The sequence below is a fragment of the Buteo buteo genome, chromosome 26, assembly GCF_964188355.1.
Source record: "Buteo buteo chromosome 26, bButBut1.hap1.1, whole genome shotgun sequence".
NCBI lineage: Eukaryota > Metazoa > Chordata > Aves > Accipitriformes > Accipitridae > Buteo > Buteo buteo.
In genome coordinates this window covers 3,900,850-3,916,003 of record NC_134196.1, presented here as the reverse complement: position 1 = coordinate 3,916,003, position 15,154 = coordinate 3,900,850, and the positions used below count along the sequence as shown (strand labels likewise).

Below are 15,154 nucleotides of genomic sequence, written 5' to 3'. Positions count from 1 at the left end.
AACATAAATTATTAAAGATAAAACACCAGATACTCAGAAATAACAGCCTGTGGAAGGAAGGAATTGAAAATTTCCCAAACTGTTCCAACCTCAATCATCTGAAAAAACCCCACACCGATTTCAAGGGGTTTTTGGGGGAGGGAGATAGAAGGAATGGGATATTTGACACCCATGCTATCAGCATGGGTTTATTGTCTGTCATGGCAAAAAAAAAAAAGAAAGACTAATCCTTTTATTTTGAGCTCAAGTTCACAACATGTAATAGTGAATAAAATTGTTCTTGGGAAAATCTGAGGTCAATCAAATACACACTCAGTCTTGCTGTAATTATTGTGTTAAATGCAATTAAGTGTTTAATCAGTAGTTAGAAATAGAGATGATCTTGCTTTTGAGGAGTAAGAAACAGTTCTTCAGTGACAGTGGTCCTTTGCCATCTCTGCCTACCGTTTTACCTTTAAAACCGAGAGAGCAGGCAAATAGCTTTGCAGCCCAAAGAGAGTTTGCAGTTTGCTAGAAATGCACACAGAGGCTTCATAAGAGCAAACTGAATTCCTCAGCTGTATATGGGCAGATTCCTTAAATCAGTGCAGTCATGCTCACAGAAGTAAAAAACGGACCTGTCCTCTCTGAGGAATGGCTAGTCCACTGCTATGCTCCCATGGGAAAGGGAAAGGCAATTTTCCCAACTGAAGGAATTGCTCCGTAATGTGAGAGATCATTGAAATGCAAGTAACAAACCAAAACAGATGAAATATGCGCAAAGTAAATAGATCAAAGACGCTGAGATAATTAATTACCGGCGGTCCAGTTCTCAGAGAAAGACTGTCCATTCACAAAGAAGCCACTGTACCCGACACTTCCCAATATTGGTGCTACAGCACGGGTTTGCTGATGTTTGTTAATGAGTAAAGACAGAATTATTATGCCAGATAACTAGCTGCCCTAAAAGTTTATGTTCTGTTATGATAATGCCTTGGCCTACAAATAAACTCCACTACATTCATAACATTTTAGTTTAAGAAAAAGTGCCAAGCCCATTTTTGTGTTTATTAATGTGGAAGTTTCGATCTCTATCTGCTAATAATTCGTGCATTTATGCAGCCATTTCAAAAGAAAACTCAACAACATTTTGAACCCAAATTCTCTTAATTCTTAGTGCCTGGATACCCATCTTTTTAATCCCATTAGCACAGCGGGAATATTTCTGCTGTAAGGACAGCGAGCATGGAAAGGATGAAGCCCTGCATTAGTGCTGGCTCTTTGTCTGCCCGCACACCGAGACGGTCTCATCCCCTAAGGAATTACTGGAATGATATAAAAAAATGGACTGAATTTATTTTGCGCTGCACGCTCTGGTCTGATGGGGAGCCGAGCACCTTGAAGGCTTATGGCCACAGGGTTATTTCTGCGAGGAGAGGAGCGTGATACGAGCCAGGTGTGAACAGTAAATTTTAGTTGCTCCGAGTCTGCAAACCCAAAGGTTTGCCAGGATTTGCTGGGAGCAGGCACTAAGCTGAAAGGCACCAGGAGTGAGGAGAGAAAGATGCTGATTGCTACCTGGGGGTGGCACCAGGCACCCACCTTCTGTCAAAACCACCAAGAGCTCCATTTAGCCATTAGGTATCTAAATCTCTCTGAAGAGTGGCGTTTGAAGCATCCTGGGGAAGCTGCGCGTTTCTCAGAGAGTTCCCGAGGGATGCTGAGGGTGTTCATCCCACCCATCCCCTCCTCTGCCATGCTCTTCGGACTCCTGAACACTTCACGAGTGGCTGAGGGCACAGGGCTGGGGGTCCAGGTCCCCCCCGCTGTTCCTCTCATTCCTTAAAGGAAAGGAAACTTCTCCTGGGGAGAGGACCAGTGTAGCTCAAGGGAGTCCAGATAGTGGCAGGGAACAAGGGAGAGGCAAGGTCTCGTTAGCGATTTGAGACTTTCGACATCCTTGGGGGGAATGGAGATGGATGTGAGGGGCAAGCCTGAGCTCTGCAGCACGTGGGATGGGAACTGGGGGCTTTGGGAGAAGAAGGATGTGGGATTCAGGAGGAAGAAAGCATTGCTGGGGTGGAATAGTCTTTCCTCCCCCTTTCCTTTCTTTTTTATTTCCAAAAAACACGGCAGCCCTCACCTGGATGGATGGATGGTTGGATGGATAATTGACAAGGGGTGACTGGTTCGTCCTCTTCCAGGATTACCCCCCAAACAATTATATCCCAACCGACCATGTTCAAACCCAACAGGCTTCCAAGTGTTCTCCCGTGAAAATTTGTCACAGATTCTCTCTCCCTTTTAACAACATCTCAGCAACTGTAAAAAAACCCCCTGAATAAAGCGCTCTCTGTCTATTTATGTGAAGGAGGAGGCTGCAGCACATCAACTGTGAGACTTTGGGCTTCGTATCTGGCAAAGACCCCACCGTTGTCAGTACGTAACCATGTCTGCAGCTTTAATGCTCTCCCAGAATAGTGTTCTCCCATCAGGTTATAGAGCCTAAGCCAAGGGATTTAAGGAGCAGCAAGTGATAGGGGACAAGTGTGAAGGCTTAGTTTACTTGATTTAGCAAAGACCTTTACTTTTAGCCACCGCAAATATAATAAGGCCTTTTCTTTATTTATCTATGCAGCCGTAGGGCAGAAAGGGCAGAGGAGCTTAAAAGACTTATTCAGGCAAGCAGGGCTGCTGTGCTAAGTCCACTATTTATACACCGCGAATGTATTTCATTCACATTAATGCAGTGTGGAGGAAAATAGATGCAAATTGCACGTCTCCATCTCCACGGCAGTACAGAGGCTGAAAGTGCAACCAGAGGCCAGCAATCTTTGTATTTTCCGTTCTGCAAAATGGAAAGCTCACCTAGGCGCAAGGGCTGAAAGGATTTTCTAAACCGCCCCAAAACAGAACAAAATTTGCTTGTGTCCTGTGGCTCGGGGACTGCTAAAAATTTTCTCTGTATCTCTCTGCCTGTTCTATTTTAAGCAGAATGATTTCCCAGCTAAGGGAAAAATAGTTCAAGTATGAGACGTTATTAGCATTTTTCAAGAATTCCCGCTTCCAGTCTTGCTTGTGCCAGGCAATTTGGTCTTGCTGAACTTTGGCACAGTTCATGCAGAATATTTCAAGATGTCACAGGCAGACCTTTGGGCTGTGGGTTGGTGAAACCTTGGTACAAGCACAGAAAAAAGGCAAAACCCTAAGTCGTCTTTGCAAGTTGCATCCCTGAAGTGGTTTAACTGTACCCATGCACCTTTCTCCTATTGATACCTGTAAGTCAGCAATGAACTGGGACTTTAAGGGTAGAAGTTTAAGGTAAGAAGAATTGAAAAATCAAGGCCAAAATAGCTGTTTTGCTTCCAGAAGCCTGTGGCAGGGCTCGGGGAGGAGAGGAATGCTATGTGCCAGGATGCCACCTATTTTCCAGGAGACTCCAGCAGCCAGAAGGGACACAGGCACCCAGCCCGCAGGTCATGCCTGGCTGTCACCGGTCCCCCCCCAGCCCCTGGGGACACCCAGCAACTGCTGCTGAAGCTGTGACAGCCATTCAACTGCTCTTGCAGGTGCATTTGGTGCTCCCTGCAGCCAGCGAGGGTCTGTGCGGAGGCTCAGGGCAAAGCATCCCGGCCGTCCTCGGCCGCCGGCGCTGGGGACACTCGGGCCAGGACTCTGCACGGATGCCGCCGTGGGAGGACAAAGAGGTAAAGGACCGTCACATATCCCGCTCCTGCACCCTGTCCAACACCAGCACCCCTTTCCCTTCAGCTCTGTCACAGCCGAAAATACACTATTAACAGCCTGCCAGTCCTACAAGATGAAGATTCCTGAAATAACACCTTTTCCCACCCCTCCCTGCCTGGAGCTGGGTTATTTGCCAGCTCTACTCAACACAAGGACTAACCTGTACCATGGGAATACCTATTTAAAGAGATACGTTTTTAGCTACTCCTTTCCATAGCCAAAGTGCCTGGAGAGAAGCCAAGAGTGATTCTCAGGCATCTCTGAGCCCCTGGGTAATTCAGGGGTAGCAGAAGCGCTGGGGTGTGGGGGTCAGGGTGGCAGAGGACCAGTTTTATCTGGCTCACAGCTTTACAGTCACTCTTTCCAGGAATATGTTCAGAACTACTCTGGCTCAAAAGGTGCATTTTTTTTTGCTCGGCTGTCCTTGTTTTCCAGCTGATTTTCTGATGTCTGTCCTGGCTTGAACATTTCAAAGAAGGATGCACACCAGGAAGTCACCGCTGGAAAGCTGCAGCCTTCCTTCTTATCTCTTACGGATTATCAACACCGCCGAGACCAGAACATGTGTTTTTTCCTACTGCATTAAACATTTTGAATGTATGCTAAAAATGTTAATACGTTATTGAAGGGACTGGAATTTTTCCTTCAGGTGCGATGCCTTTAGGCCATTTGTGCTTCACACACGATTGCAGGTAAGGGCTTGTTACACTGGCAGAAACATGCACTTAATGAAATGTTATTCTCCGTCTTATTATAGTCAATAAGAGAGCTCACTCAGCTTTAACGTATCCTACTTTTTCCTCAAAAGCTTTGCCCTGGAGTCAGAGCTGCAGTGAAGCTGGGGCAAGAAGGATATCTGTCCTCCAAGGAAGACCCTGAGTGGGTGCAAACACGCCAGGACCCCCGTGGCTGCTGTGGGCACCGGGGAAAGCAGCCAGGAGATGTGCAGCGAGCAGGAGGTGACAGCAGAAATGGGAAGGAACCCAAGAAGGAGGAGGAGAGGGCACCGAAGAGCACCAGGAATAAAAACCTCTGGAAATAGAAAGGGATGGTGGCACACCAGCGTGATTTCGCTGATGGTTTGACCCTCGCCAAAGCTGCACAGCCCCAGTGCCGCAGTCCAAAGCAGCAAGGAGGTTCCCTGGGAGGTCGGGGATGTCCCCGGGTGAAGCCCGGTAGCAAAACACGCAGGGGAGGGCGGACAGACTGTGGGTGCCAGAGCCACGCGTGGCAATTCTCACCCAGGGACCTGGCACCCCGGCAGTGAGCCGTATTCCTCACAGGGAGAGCCCTGGGGGGGATCCAGTCGGTCCCCGTGGCCCAGGGGGGGTTGTGGACCCGCTTCACCCCGGGAAAGGGTAGTGGCACAAGCCCTTGTGCTTGGAGAAGCCTCTTATTCCTCTCGACAGCTTTGCAGAAGTTGGCTATAAGCTGGCTGTTCTGCTCTGCTCAGGTAATACCCCGATGGGGTGTCCACCTCAGGGATCCCAGGGCCCTTTTGGAGACTTTGGCTTTCCTTTCTGGCGAGCTTTATCATCAGCTGTGGTGCGGCTCTTTCGCGCTAATTCCATATTATTGGATAAAATAGTCCCATACTGGCTCATCTTTCTCTTGAAGCCTCAGAGAGCTGGCAGGCTGAGTTCTCCTGAAGGTATTGCTCAATACCCATGGATAAGGGCTGGAGTTTCGCAGTATAACTTGAACCAGCATCAGGTTTCATTTGGGTTTCTCAATTTGGATTTAACTTTGAGCAATTTGAAGACGTTAGGGTAGCAAAGGGCACATTCCCAGGTAGCTGCACTCATCACGGCTTTCTTGCTGGATGTTGGCAGGGTCTTATTGCGTATTTACAGGCAGCGTCTTGGGGCACAGAGTGCGTTCAGGGTGTCAGAGCTGATGAAAAAAATTCCATGTGCAAGGAGATAGATCCATATGGCTTAGCAGAACGGAAGGATTTTGGCGGGGATCACGGGGCTGAGCCGATCGTTCTGGAACCACGCTGTGGCCGCAGAGCTCACTGACTTGGCTGGGAGGTGAGCGTTCTCCCCTCCCAGCGCCGTCCTCACCACCTTGCAGGACCGTGCCCGTATTTTGACTCCTGAACGCGTGGCCTCAGCGTGGCCGGGCGCTGGTCCCAGCCTCTCGAGCAAGCAGAGCGTGTTGTTCCGCCTGTCTGCTCGCAGCTTTCGCCTTTCTTCTGTCCTCCTGCTATTCTATTGCTACCATAAAATGCAGTTCTGACCTTTTTGTCCTCGGCAAGCTATTCATTTAAAATACAAATGCTGTCCTCAAACAGCAGCCATTAATATGAGGCAGCAAATTCTTTTCTTTGTTCCTTTTTGTTGATTTCCTCCCATTGGGAAACTGGGTGGCAGGAGAACTGCATAGCTGCAGGAGCAGCTTGCTAATTGCATACTTTCAAATACTAATTTGTATGGGTTTGTTTGGTTATAAAGGGAAAAAGAAACAAGCCAGGGGGTGATAAAAAAATGTCAAGGTTATAAACCCCACAGCAGCACTCTGGCCTGGAATTTTTATTAATTCTTTCAATGTAAATTGTGGCCCCACGGCCGCACATCCGTGCCTCCCGCGGAGCGCCAGGTAGCGCGGTGCAATTCGCCCCGCGGACCTTCGGCACGGCGCTCAACCCCGGGAGCTGAGCTCTGCCCTCGGCTGCCCGGGAAGAAGGCCGGCGAGATGCCAGTCAGCCCAGGGTTCCCACTGTGGGCATCGTTCCCAGCTGGCGCCCAGCTGGCTGCAGGCAGGAGCCGGCCCCCGACCCAAGCGGGGTCAGATCGTGGTGGGGGCGAAGCCGTTTCTGCCTTTGGGGAGCTGTGGTTTGGAGGGTTATCGTATCAGCCTTGTGTCTGTGATGGGCTAAGGGGAGAGGTGAAAGAAGGTACGCGTCGAGGAGTGACACTTTTTACTAAATCGAGAGGGACAGTTGAAAAAAGAGACAAGTCTTTGGGCGCCTGTGCTGAGGCTGCTGCTCAGTTTCCCCTGTGCGCGTTCACCTTTCGTAACCGCCAGGGAAAGCGCTTACTAAACATGAACTGCAAGCTTTCAGCGTTTTGTAACGTGACCGAATGTTTTGTAATGGAAAGCAAAACAAGACTTACGGATATTCAGCTCTTTGAAGTGTTCGAGCCCTTGGGTACCAGCTCCTGCTAGGCTATTAGAGGTGGTTTTTTGAGCAGTTGTCTTTTTTGCCCACTTCCAGGTTTTTTGCCGTACTTGATGTCTTCCTATAGGTTCTCCTTGCCACCAACCAATGCCTGCCATTTTTCTTCTCTTTTTAAAAGGATATTTTTAGACGCTCTCTTCCGAGAAGCTCACAATTCCCATGCATGTTACTCACGTATAGCGGGGGAATCTCTGCCTACAGCGATCCGCTCTGTCCCATTCGGACATTCTTATCACTTCATCTCCTTCTCTGTCTCTGTGTTTTCGCAGTCACAGGTTTGGAGAAGGGCCCCGGCACCCCACCACCCAGCAAAAGCAGAGCATCCCGCGCTCACCCTCAGCACCAGCGCTGCCCTTGCACCCATGGGTGGGGGTGCTGCCCGCAGGGGTGTCCCCCAGCAGGAATTCTGCAGGAGCGAGCCTGCCTTGAAACGTGTGTCGAGCCGCTGCGACTGCGGCAGATGATCGGCTCTAAGTACCCGCCGCGGCGTTCCTGCGCGATGGATGTGACGGCAGCCAGTGCCAGGAGGGACCTTCCCAAGGGAGCGAGCGTTGAAGGGATGGGCACGGCACGGGGACCTGGAATTCACCATCATCCCGGGCAGAGCTGTCGTTGTTCTCGGCAGCTAAAGTTACCGGAGGGCTCCAAGGCTGTGGATGTGAGGGAGGCACGGTCAAGGAGAAATTTTATTCACTGTGTTATGTTTTTGTCTGTTTGCACGGGAAGGGTAGCTATCTCTGGTTCTTCCCTCTCTTGTTGTCACATAACATGATACAGAGTCAGAATGGATTTTTTTGTGTACCACGTGCATTAAAAAAAAAAAAAATTCTTTCCCAGTATATGCTACAATAGGCCACTGTTGTTATTTCCCCCTCTGCTTAATAAAGTAATCATGGTTGCATGACAGCATCGAGGGAAACAAAGCACGCAGAGGCACCAGCTCTCTCAAAAATAACTTATATTGTATTTCATTGATGAGAAAAGGTCAGAGTCATTGGCCAAGTCATACAGTTTGAGTGGGTTTACAGTGGAAAGCACCGTAACTGCAGGACTGTGCAGCAACAAAACTAGTATCTAATTATAACACATACAAATGCTTTGTTGGCTGGGAACTGATACCTGAAGGTTGTTTCTCAGCTTATAACGGGCAGCACAGTGGATCCCTTGACAGGAATCTTTGGGGTTTTTTTGAGTTATGTGATGCTTAAGATAATCGACCAATTCATTTCCTTAACTGGCAGAGAAAGGATGAGTCGGTAACCTTTCTGGCTCATTATTAAAAGAGCATTTATTCAAGGAGCAGCAAGGAGAGCAGGCTGGGTGCTAGCACACGCACTCCCCGGGACTCGGGTTCCTGCAGCCACCCGGTGGGCTCTGTCCCTGCCCCGGGGCGTTTGCTGCTCGATGGTGGTCTGCTGGTGGGGGGGACGGGCTGTCGACCCTCCGCAAAATCTGCGTCAGGACCGCGACAAGTGAGAGTTGTGGTGGTCCCACCACGAGAGCGCTGCTGGTCATGAAAGCCCAGCCCTGCTCTGCTCCTGAGTAATGCCAGGGAAGGAAAATAAAATCCTCCAAGCAGGACAAGGGGGACAATGCTTCTCCCACAAGCCCTGGTCTCCCTGGAGCCCTCAGACCCTGCAGTCTTTGGGGGAAAACCTCTTTGGGCAGCGCCTAGTATAACCCAGTACCAACCTCCACCAACAAACTGGGTGCCATTGCTGCACCCACTGGGGAGGGGGAATTGGGACGACTACGGTCCTATTACTCCCCAGCCTTTTTCCATGGATGTATCTCCGTGGACTAGAGATAATTAAAATAAAAATATTTCCTCAGTATAATGAAGAAACATTCAGACAATTTCAGAAACTATACTAAGATCATGGTAACGCTCATAGTCCTTCACCAGCAAAGCAACAGGCTTTCTTCATTCAATTCACTGGGAAAAAACCATCCTTAACATAACATGGAAGCAAAATCCTTGCTTCCCCAGGTGAGGGAAACTCAGGGATTAGCCATATAGGTTTATTTTTCAGGATGCCTTTGGATAAGCTGTCCCCCAGGATACGCTACGCTGCTAACTCAGCTAGAGGAAAAAGAACAGTGCAGAAATTGTAGCATGAAGCAAGAAGTTATCTCGGTTGTGGATTTGAGCTTGGAGCTGGCATCCAGCTGGCGGAGACCGGATGGCTGTTAAAAATGTCAACAGCCCCAGATAAATGCCAGGATAGCCTTGTGAACAGGAACTCCTGATGGTATTTTCTCTTGTACTGTTGCTATTTTAGTTCTATTTGTTTTCTCTCTATTCTGGACATTATCTAGAGAAAAAAAAAAAGACTCTGCACAGCTAGAGAAAACGGTGTCCTGGAAGGAGAAAGAGGATGCCAGCCAGTTACTCCTTTGCTCCTGGCTAATACAACTGCTGCGTGTTTGATTTTTTCCAAATCATGGAGGGTTTAAATGACAGGTATGGTATGTCCTCAGTTTATGTCATCATCTGCTGGGTATTCAAGGATTTCTAAGGATTTAAGCTTGCCTGCTGTTTGAATACAGGATGAGCAGCAATCCCTGTTGTCTGGCATGTGTAGGGCTTCCCTGAGGGTGGAAAGGCAGACTGGAATTTAAAGTGATTCTCATTTATTTAATATTTCCCTGTACAAAAGCTGGGAGTTTTCCAAAGCTGACTGGAGTGCAGTCATTTGTAGAGAACAACCCGTGGCTGCTACCTGGGTTATGTCGGCACGTAACAATACCTGTCTGCTACACGAATGTCAGACAAAGCTGTCATAAATCTTGAAGCCTGGCAGTAAAATTAATGGGAATTGCAGAGAGCAGGACCTTGTCAGCTTCAAATAGGTCTGTGGGTGGAAGAAAAATTCTCATGCTTTCCTTCAGGCATTAGGCAACCCAGCTACTGATGCTCAGTGGCCATTATCCAATTATAAGTCCTTTTTTTTTCTCCGAAGAATTCGGTCGTTACTGCTTTTAATGTGTCTAAGTTAAATAGTCACCAGCACGAAGCACGGGCGAGGGAGCAGACCCCACTGCAGTCTGCGGCAGAAGTCCCCCGGGGTTTTCTCCTCCTCTCAGCCTTCGGTCTTCAAGCTCTTTGCAATATTGCTTGTATTTTTGTCATTTGGAATATTGCTCTGTCATTTCAGAGGTGAGCGGGACGCAGCGGGGACCCGGCCTCTTTCCTCTTCTGCCCCGTCCAGCTGATGGCTATCATCAGCCCTGGGGTGGGGTGTCCTGTTTACGTCCCAGAGCAGGACTGGGAGTGCTGGTCCGTCCCACCGGCACCACCGTCGTCCCCGGTTCCCGGCGTGCCGCCGCGGGGCGTCGCGCCCGGGACCGGCTGTTTGTCCCTGCTGCGTCGCATTGTATTTACAGTGCATTTCGGGGTTTCTGCCAGTCACCCGCCGCGACCAGGGAAATATTTTCCACCCCCCCGCCTCCTCTGCTGCATAACTTGGCTTCTGTTTTCTTGTTGTTGTTTTTTTCCTCCTGCCTTTGTAGCTGTTGGCTGCGGCCGGGGCCAAGTCACGGGGCAGGATGTGCTGCTTCTCCGGAGGTACGGACATGCGAATAAATTACATAGTTTTCAAGAACTTTTCCAGGCACTGGAAGGTGATCATCTGTACCGCCAAGTTGTTAGCACGGCTCCTGACACAGCTCTGGCCCGTGCCACTTCGTCCCCTCCTGACCCCCCAGCTCTGGCGCTGCCGAGGGCCGGCGTCCCTACCGAAACGTCTGTTTCGGAGGCGTTTGACGGCACAGACGGGGGTAGTTCGCACTGCAGAGCGGCTCTGGGCACCTCTAGTTTGCACACACAGCTCCGCGTGAGCGTTTTCAAACTCCTCGGGTGGCTGCTATCTCCACGCGTTGCAGTCACCAGGCTCGGGCTCCCTCGAATCAACCTCCCTCTTCCAGTCACCCCAGCGGCTCTGGGAGCCTTTTTGAGGACAGATCAAGAAATGACCCCCCCTCATTGCAGCTCTCTGGGCGAAGGGGCTGATCGGGTCTGGGTGGCCATGCCGAGCAAGGGGCGATGGCAGCCGTGGCTGAGCCTTCCTCGTCTCCCACCGCCGGGGTCCCTTGTCCCTGCATTTGTCCACATCTCGGTGATGCTCTCAGAGCTACAAAAGGACCTGTGCATCTTCTTGCCCCCGGACCTGCCCCTGTGGGGCAGTTGGGCCGTTGTAACCACCCCTCGGGGTGCTCCTGGGTCTCTTCTGCAACCCTGAGGGCATCAGGGGATCCTTGCAGGACCACCGACACCTCGCGTTAGGTGGGGCGAATCTCAAGTCCTTGTTTGTGTACCTGAAATAACGTTTCCTTCTCTCCTACAGGTGTTACTCAGATAAAGCCCAAGGAGAGATTATGCAGCAGGTTTGAGCACATGGAGGTTGCACAAATGCTCAAGGTCCAGACGCGAGTTGCACCTGATGCAAACAAAAGAGAGTTCCAATGAAGAGCAGGCACAGAGAGCGCCCACGGTTTTTACAGGTATATATTTTAAGGTTATAATGTTAGAAATATCACCTACTGAACCAGATAGGGATGACGTGAGAATCAGGCATGGGAAATACAGTGAGGAATGTTCTTTACTCCAGGTAAACGTCAGCCTAATGACGGTTGCTTGGTTTTGAACTGGTTTTCCTGTGTTTCAGTACCTCAGCGTGTGTCCTGCACCTGGGGCTGGACCGCATTTTGCACCTGCTAAAAGGGTGCATGTCCACGTCCACAGCAAGTCAGCTCAGGGAAACTTCGCTAATGTTGATTTTAGGAAGCAGTTTTATTCTTCTCAGCAATTTTCACACAGATCTGAGGCCTTTTGCCAGCCCTGATTTCCAGGTGACTTAAAATCCATGTCCTCTGCTCAGTAAGTGTATATGACTTCTATGTCTAAGACTGAGAGAAGAGGCCAAAGAAAGAAATGCGGGCAGTGTGGGCAACCTGCCTGGTCAGGGGGAGCTCAGAGATGTAAGCAGAGAAAACGCAATCTGGGAAACAAAGCAGTGAGCAGTCCCATGGGAACGCACTTACACATACCTGCACCCACAACTATAACCTCCTTAGACCTCTCAGCACCCCGATAAACTTCTTTTGTGCATCTTCTACCACTAAGAAAGCGTCCAGGTAGAGCTTGGAGATGCCTTGAACTGCAGATTGCATTGCAGGGAACGAGGCTTGGGCATGACAAAATTTTCCCTGGGCTACGTGCATCAGTTGGGCTTAAGCATACCCGTGAGCGCATCACATCTGTGAGCACATCACACCCATGAGCACATCACTTCTGCAAGCAGCCTGGCATTATTTTTGCTCCAAAGGACCCACCAGAGTGATGGAGAAGTGAGGAGAAAAGCACAACCTGGAGCTGGGCTGGCCACAGAGAGCGGCTCTCCCGATGCCTGCCGTGGCACGTTGGCCTCTCGGCCACGCTAACATTTTCGATATGCCAACAAGTTTCCCATATATAGCGTATTTCCCAGCCTGTGAGGCTTGCCGAGGCCTCACTGCCTTCCCTTGAAGCAATAAAAGGCATTCGTGATGTTTCTGTGCTGAACTGTGGGAAAAGAGCGGCAAGAAGCTGTGACCTCTGGGCAAGGGCATGCTTTGAAAACACCGTCATCGAAAAATCAACACATCAGCCCAGAAGACCCACAGACAGCTGATCTCCTCCTGCCTTATTGGAGAGAGGGGTCCTTTGGATGCTGGGGCAGCAACCACCAGACATTTTTGAGATGTTTATTCTATCCTGTCTTGATACTGAAGTCAATACGATAACTAAAAATAAAGATTAAAAAAAACCCCAAAACACTGCAGCTATTTGTTCCCGAGTTGTTATGTTTACCCATACCAGCCCGGCTTTCCATTTAGGCAGGCCGGTAGTACCAGATGTTCGGTCATTCTCAGCAACATGGTCATATCCCAGAAGATTTAGCCTGCCGGAGCAACTATATTAAACACGCCTGTAATTTTCCACTGCGGCTGCAAGATCACATTCCTCTGGGGCGAGCAACGGCTGGACGAATGGGCCCCACGCGCGAGCAACCGGTGCAGTCCCGAGCCCTCTCCCGGCTTTCACCATGGTTTCTGGTCTGGGAGGTGTCGAGGACGGAGGAGGTCTCCACCAGTAGCAGCTCCTGGGAGGTGGGGGACACGCTGCTGGGTTCCACGTGCTGCCCAGTCGTGGGAAGGATGCGGCCGGCGCTGCAGGCGACTTCTCCCTCATCCCTCCCGGCAGCCTGTAGGCACGGCTGGGGTCTGTTGAGGTGGTCCGAAGAGAGAAAAAATGCTCTTTAGCAGAATAAAACCAGATGTTTCACCAAAACGCCTCTGTCCGGTCACCTCCTGCTTCCCGATGAATGGGCTGGGCAATGGTACCCATTCCACAGGCTGGGCAACGGTACCCACCCCACAGCTGGCACTCACCCCCTTTGGAGATGTTTACTAGCGAGCAGTCGGGTGCGTAAGGTGACCTCTCTGAGGGACGATGTGGGACATCTCTGAGTACAGCCTCCTCCAAGCACCCCGCTTCAGGTTAGCGAAAACTAAGGGGCAGATCTGGGTGGCTCATCCTGCTTTCTTCCGCAAGCAGCAGTGGTGGCAGAGGACGGTGGAGAAGCCTTCGCTGGCGCAGCGGTGTTCTGTATTTGGCTCAGCGCCTGGTCCTGGCCACCCTCACGGCACAGGATTTGGGCTCGGAGGGTGCAAGGAGGGACTGCAAACTTGTTGTTGGGGCTGGGTGTTCCCCGCTCTGCGCCAAAGCATCTGCTGAGACCTCACGTGCGAACCCACCAGAAAGAGCGAAAAAGTACTTCTGCGAGTGCCTCGGGGGAATAGAGGTTTGGATCCTATGTCGGTGCCCTGGAAGGACTCTATTGCCACGTATACTTAGGGTCTGTGTTGTGGCGGTAGCTGGCTCCAAAACACCGGCTTTAATTCCCCCAAACCAAGAGCACGTCACCAACTGAGAGTCACTCCTGCAATGCTGACCCACAACCAGGAGCGTGGGGGCTCTGCCAGCCAACCCCAGCCCCTACCACTGACCCCCGGCCACTGCTCACATCTAGCCTCCTGCATTGGAAGCCGGGATGGTTGAAGACTCTACCTACCGTGCTTTCTACAGGTCTTTATGTGCAGGTGAGGCATGAGGGATGCTCAAGACTCTACCTACCGTGCTTTCTTCAGGTCTTTATGTGCAGGTGAGGCATGAGGGATGCTCTGGGGAGAGCTGCTGCAGCTCCCGGTGCCACCGTCACCGATTTGGTCCCTGAAACCCCGGCGGCACTCACCTCCACTCTCCTCTTGCCAGGACCAGCACAGTCCAGAAAGGGGCTGCTGGGTCTCTGGGGAGCTGCCAGCATCAGCGACTCTGGTTTGTAAGGCTGGAGGGGTACGTCTGGAAGAAAAGACCCTTTTGTGGATGCTGCTGCCAACTCTGATGATGACCAGGTTGGTTTTCCTGCCACCGATTTTTGTCACGCAGCTGGACTGGTCAAGGCGTTGGTAATCCTGGAGTTGTCAAGCCATAAATCTCCTCCTCGGGTGGGCAGGGACAGACAACCTATTCTCATACACGTAACAGATGGGATTAAACAGATAAACCAAGCAAGTTGCTTCCATAAACTCGCTCAGTTGCAAAGATTTACTGTCCAAACAAGCTTTTCTCACGGAGAAGGGCTTGGCTGGCCATCTCGTCACTGTGAGGTGATCTCATATGGATGGAGGGATACCCAGCTCGCCCTCTCTGTAGAGGGACATTTCTCCTTCCAGCCAAAATCCCCTCACAGAAATCTCTCATGGGCAGATTTGCCCTAGGGAAGTTAAACCCTTTCCTTTGTAAAACCATCAGTGCCCAGACCCAAGGCTACGAGAGGGCTCAGACAAGGTGCCATAAGCAGCGTCTGCCGCTGGAGCCATCCCGGTTCCCTGTGATGCTCCAGCCAGCCGGGACTGCGGACCCTCCAGCTTTCACGATGCCACGTTAATCCACCAGCCATTGCAAATGTTGTTTTAATGGCATTAAAATAAGATGAAGCTAAAAATACCTCCAGCAGGTAAAACTCTCCAGTTTTAAATCAAAACGGAGATATTGGAGGCTTTTAGTCTCCAAGTGCCTCCACACCAGGAGCCTTTCCCTGCCCTCTCCTCTGCAGCGCGGTGCCCCGGCAATCACTAATTAACCGCTTTGCCTTTACAGTTTCAAATGTAAGGAGTGAGCCTGATTTCCACCGTCCCCAG

At 50.6% G+C, this 15,154-nt stretch overlaps 1 long non-coding RNA gene across 1 annotated transcript; it reads left to right on the top strand.

The window, feature by feature from the left end:
- Window positions 1-9,055: 9,055 nt before the first annotated feature.
- Window positions 9,056-12,832, top strand: LOC142044868 (uncharacterized). Its single transcript, XR_012654446.1, has 3 exons — window positions 9,056-9,374; window positions 11,257-11,413; window positions 12,088-12,832. It is a non-coding gene; the product is annotated as an uncharacterized LOC142044868 (long non-coding RNA).
- The last annotated feature ends 2,322 nt before the right edge of the window (window positions 12,833-15,154 follow it).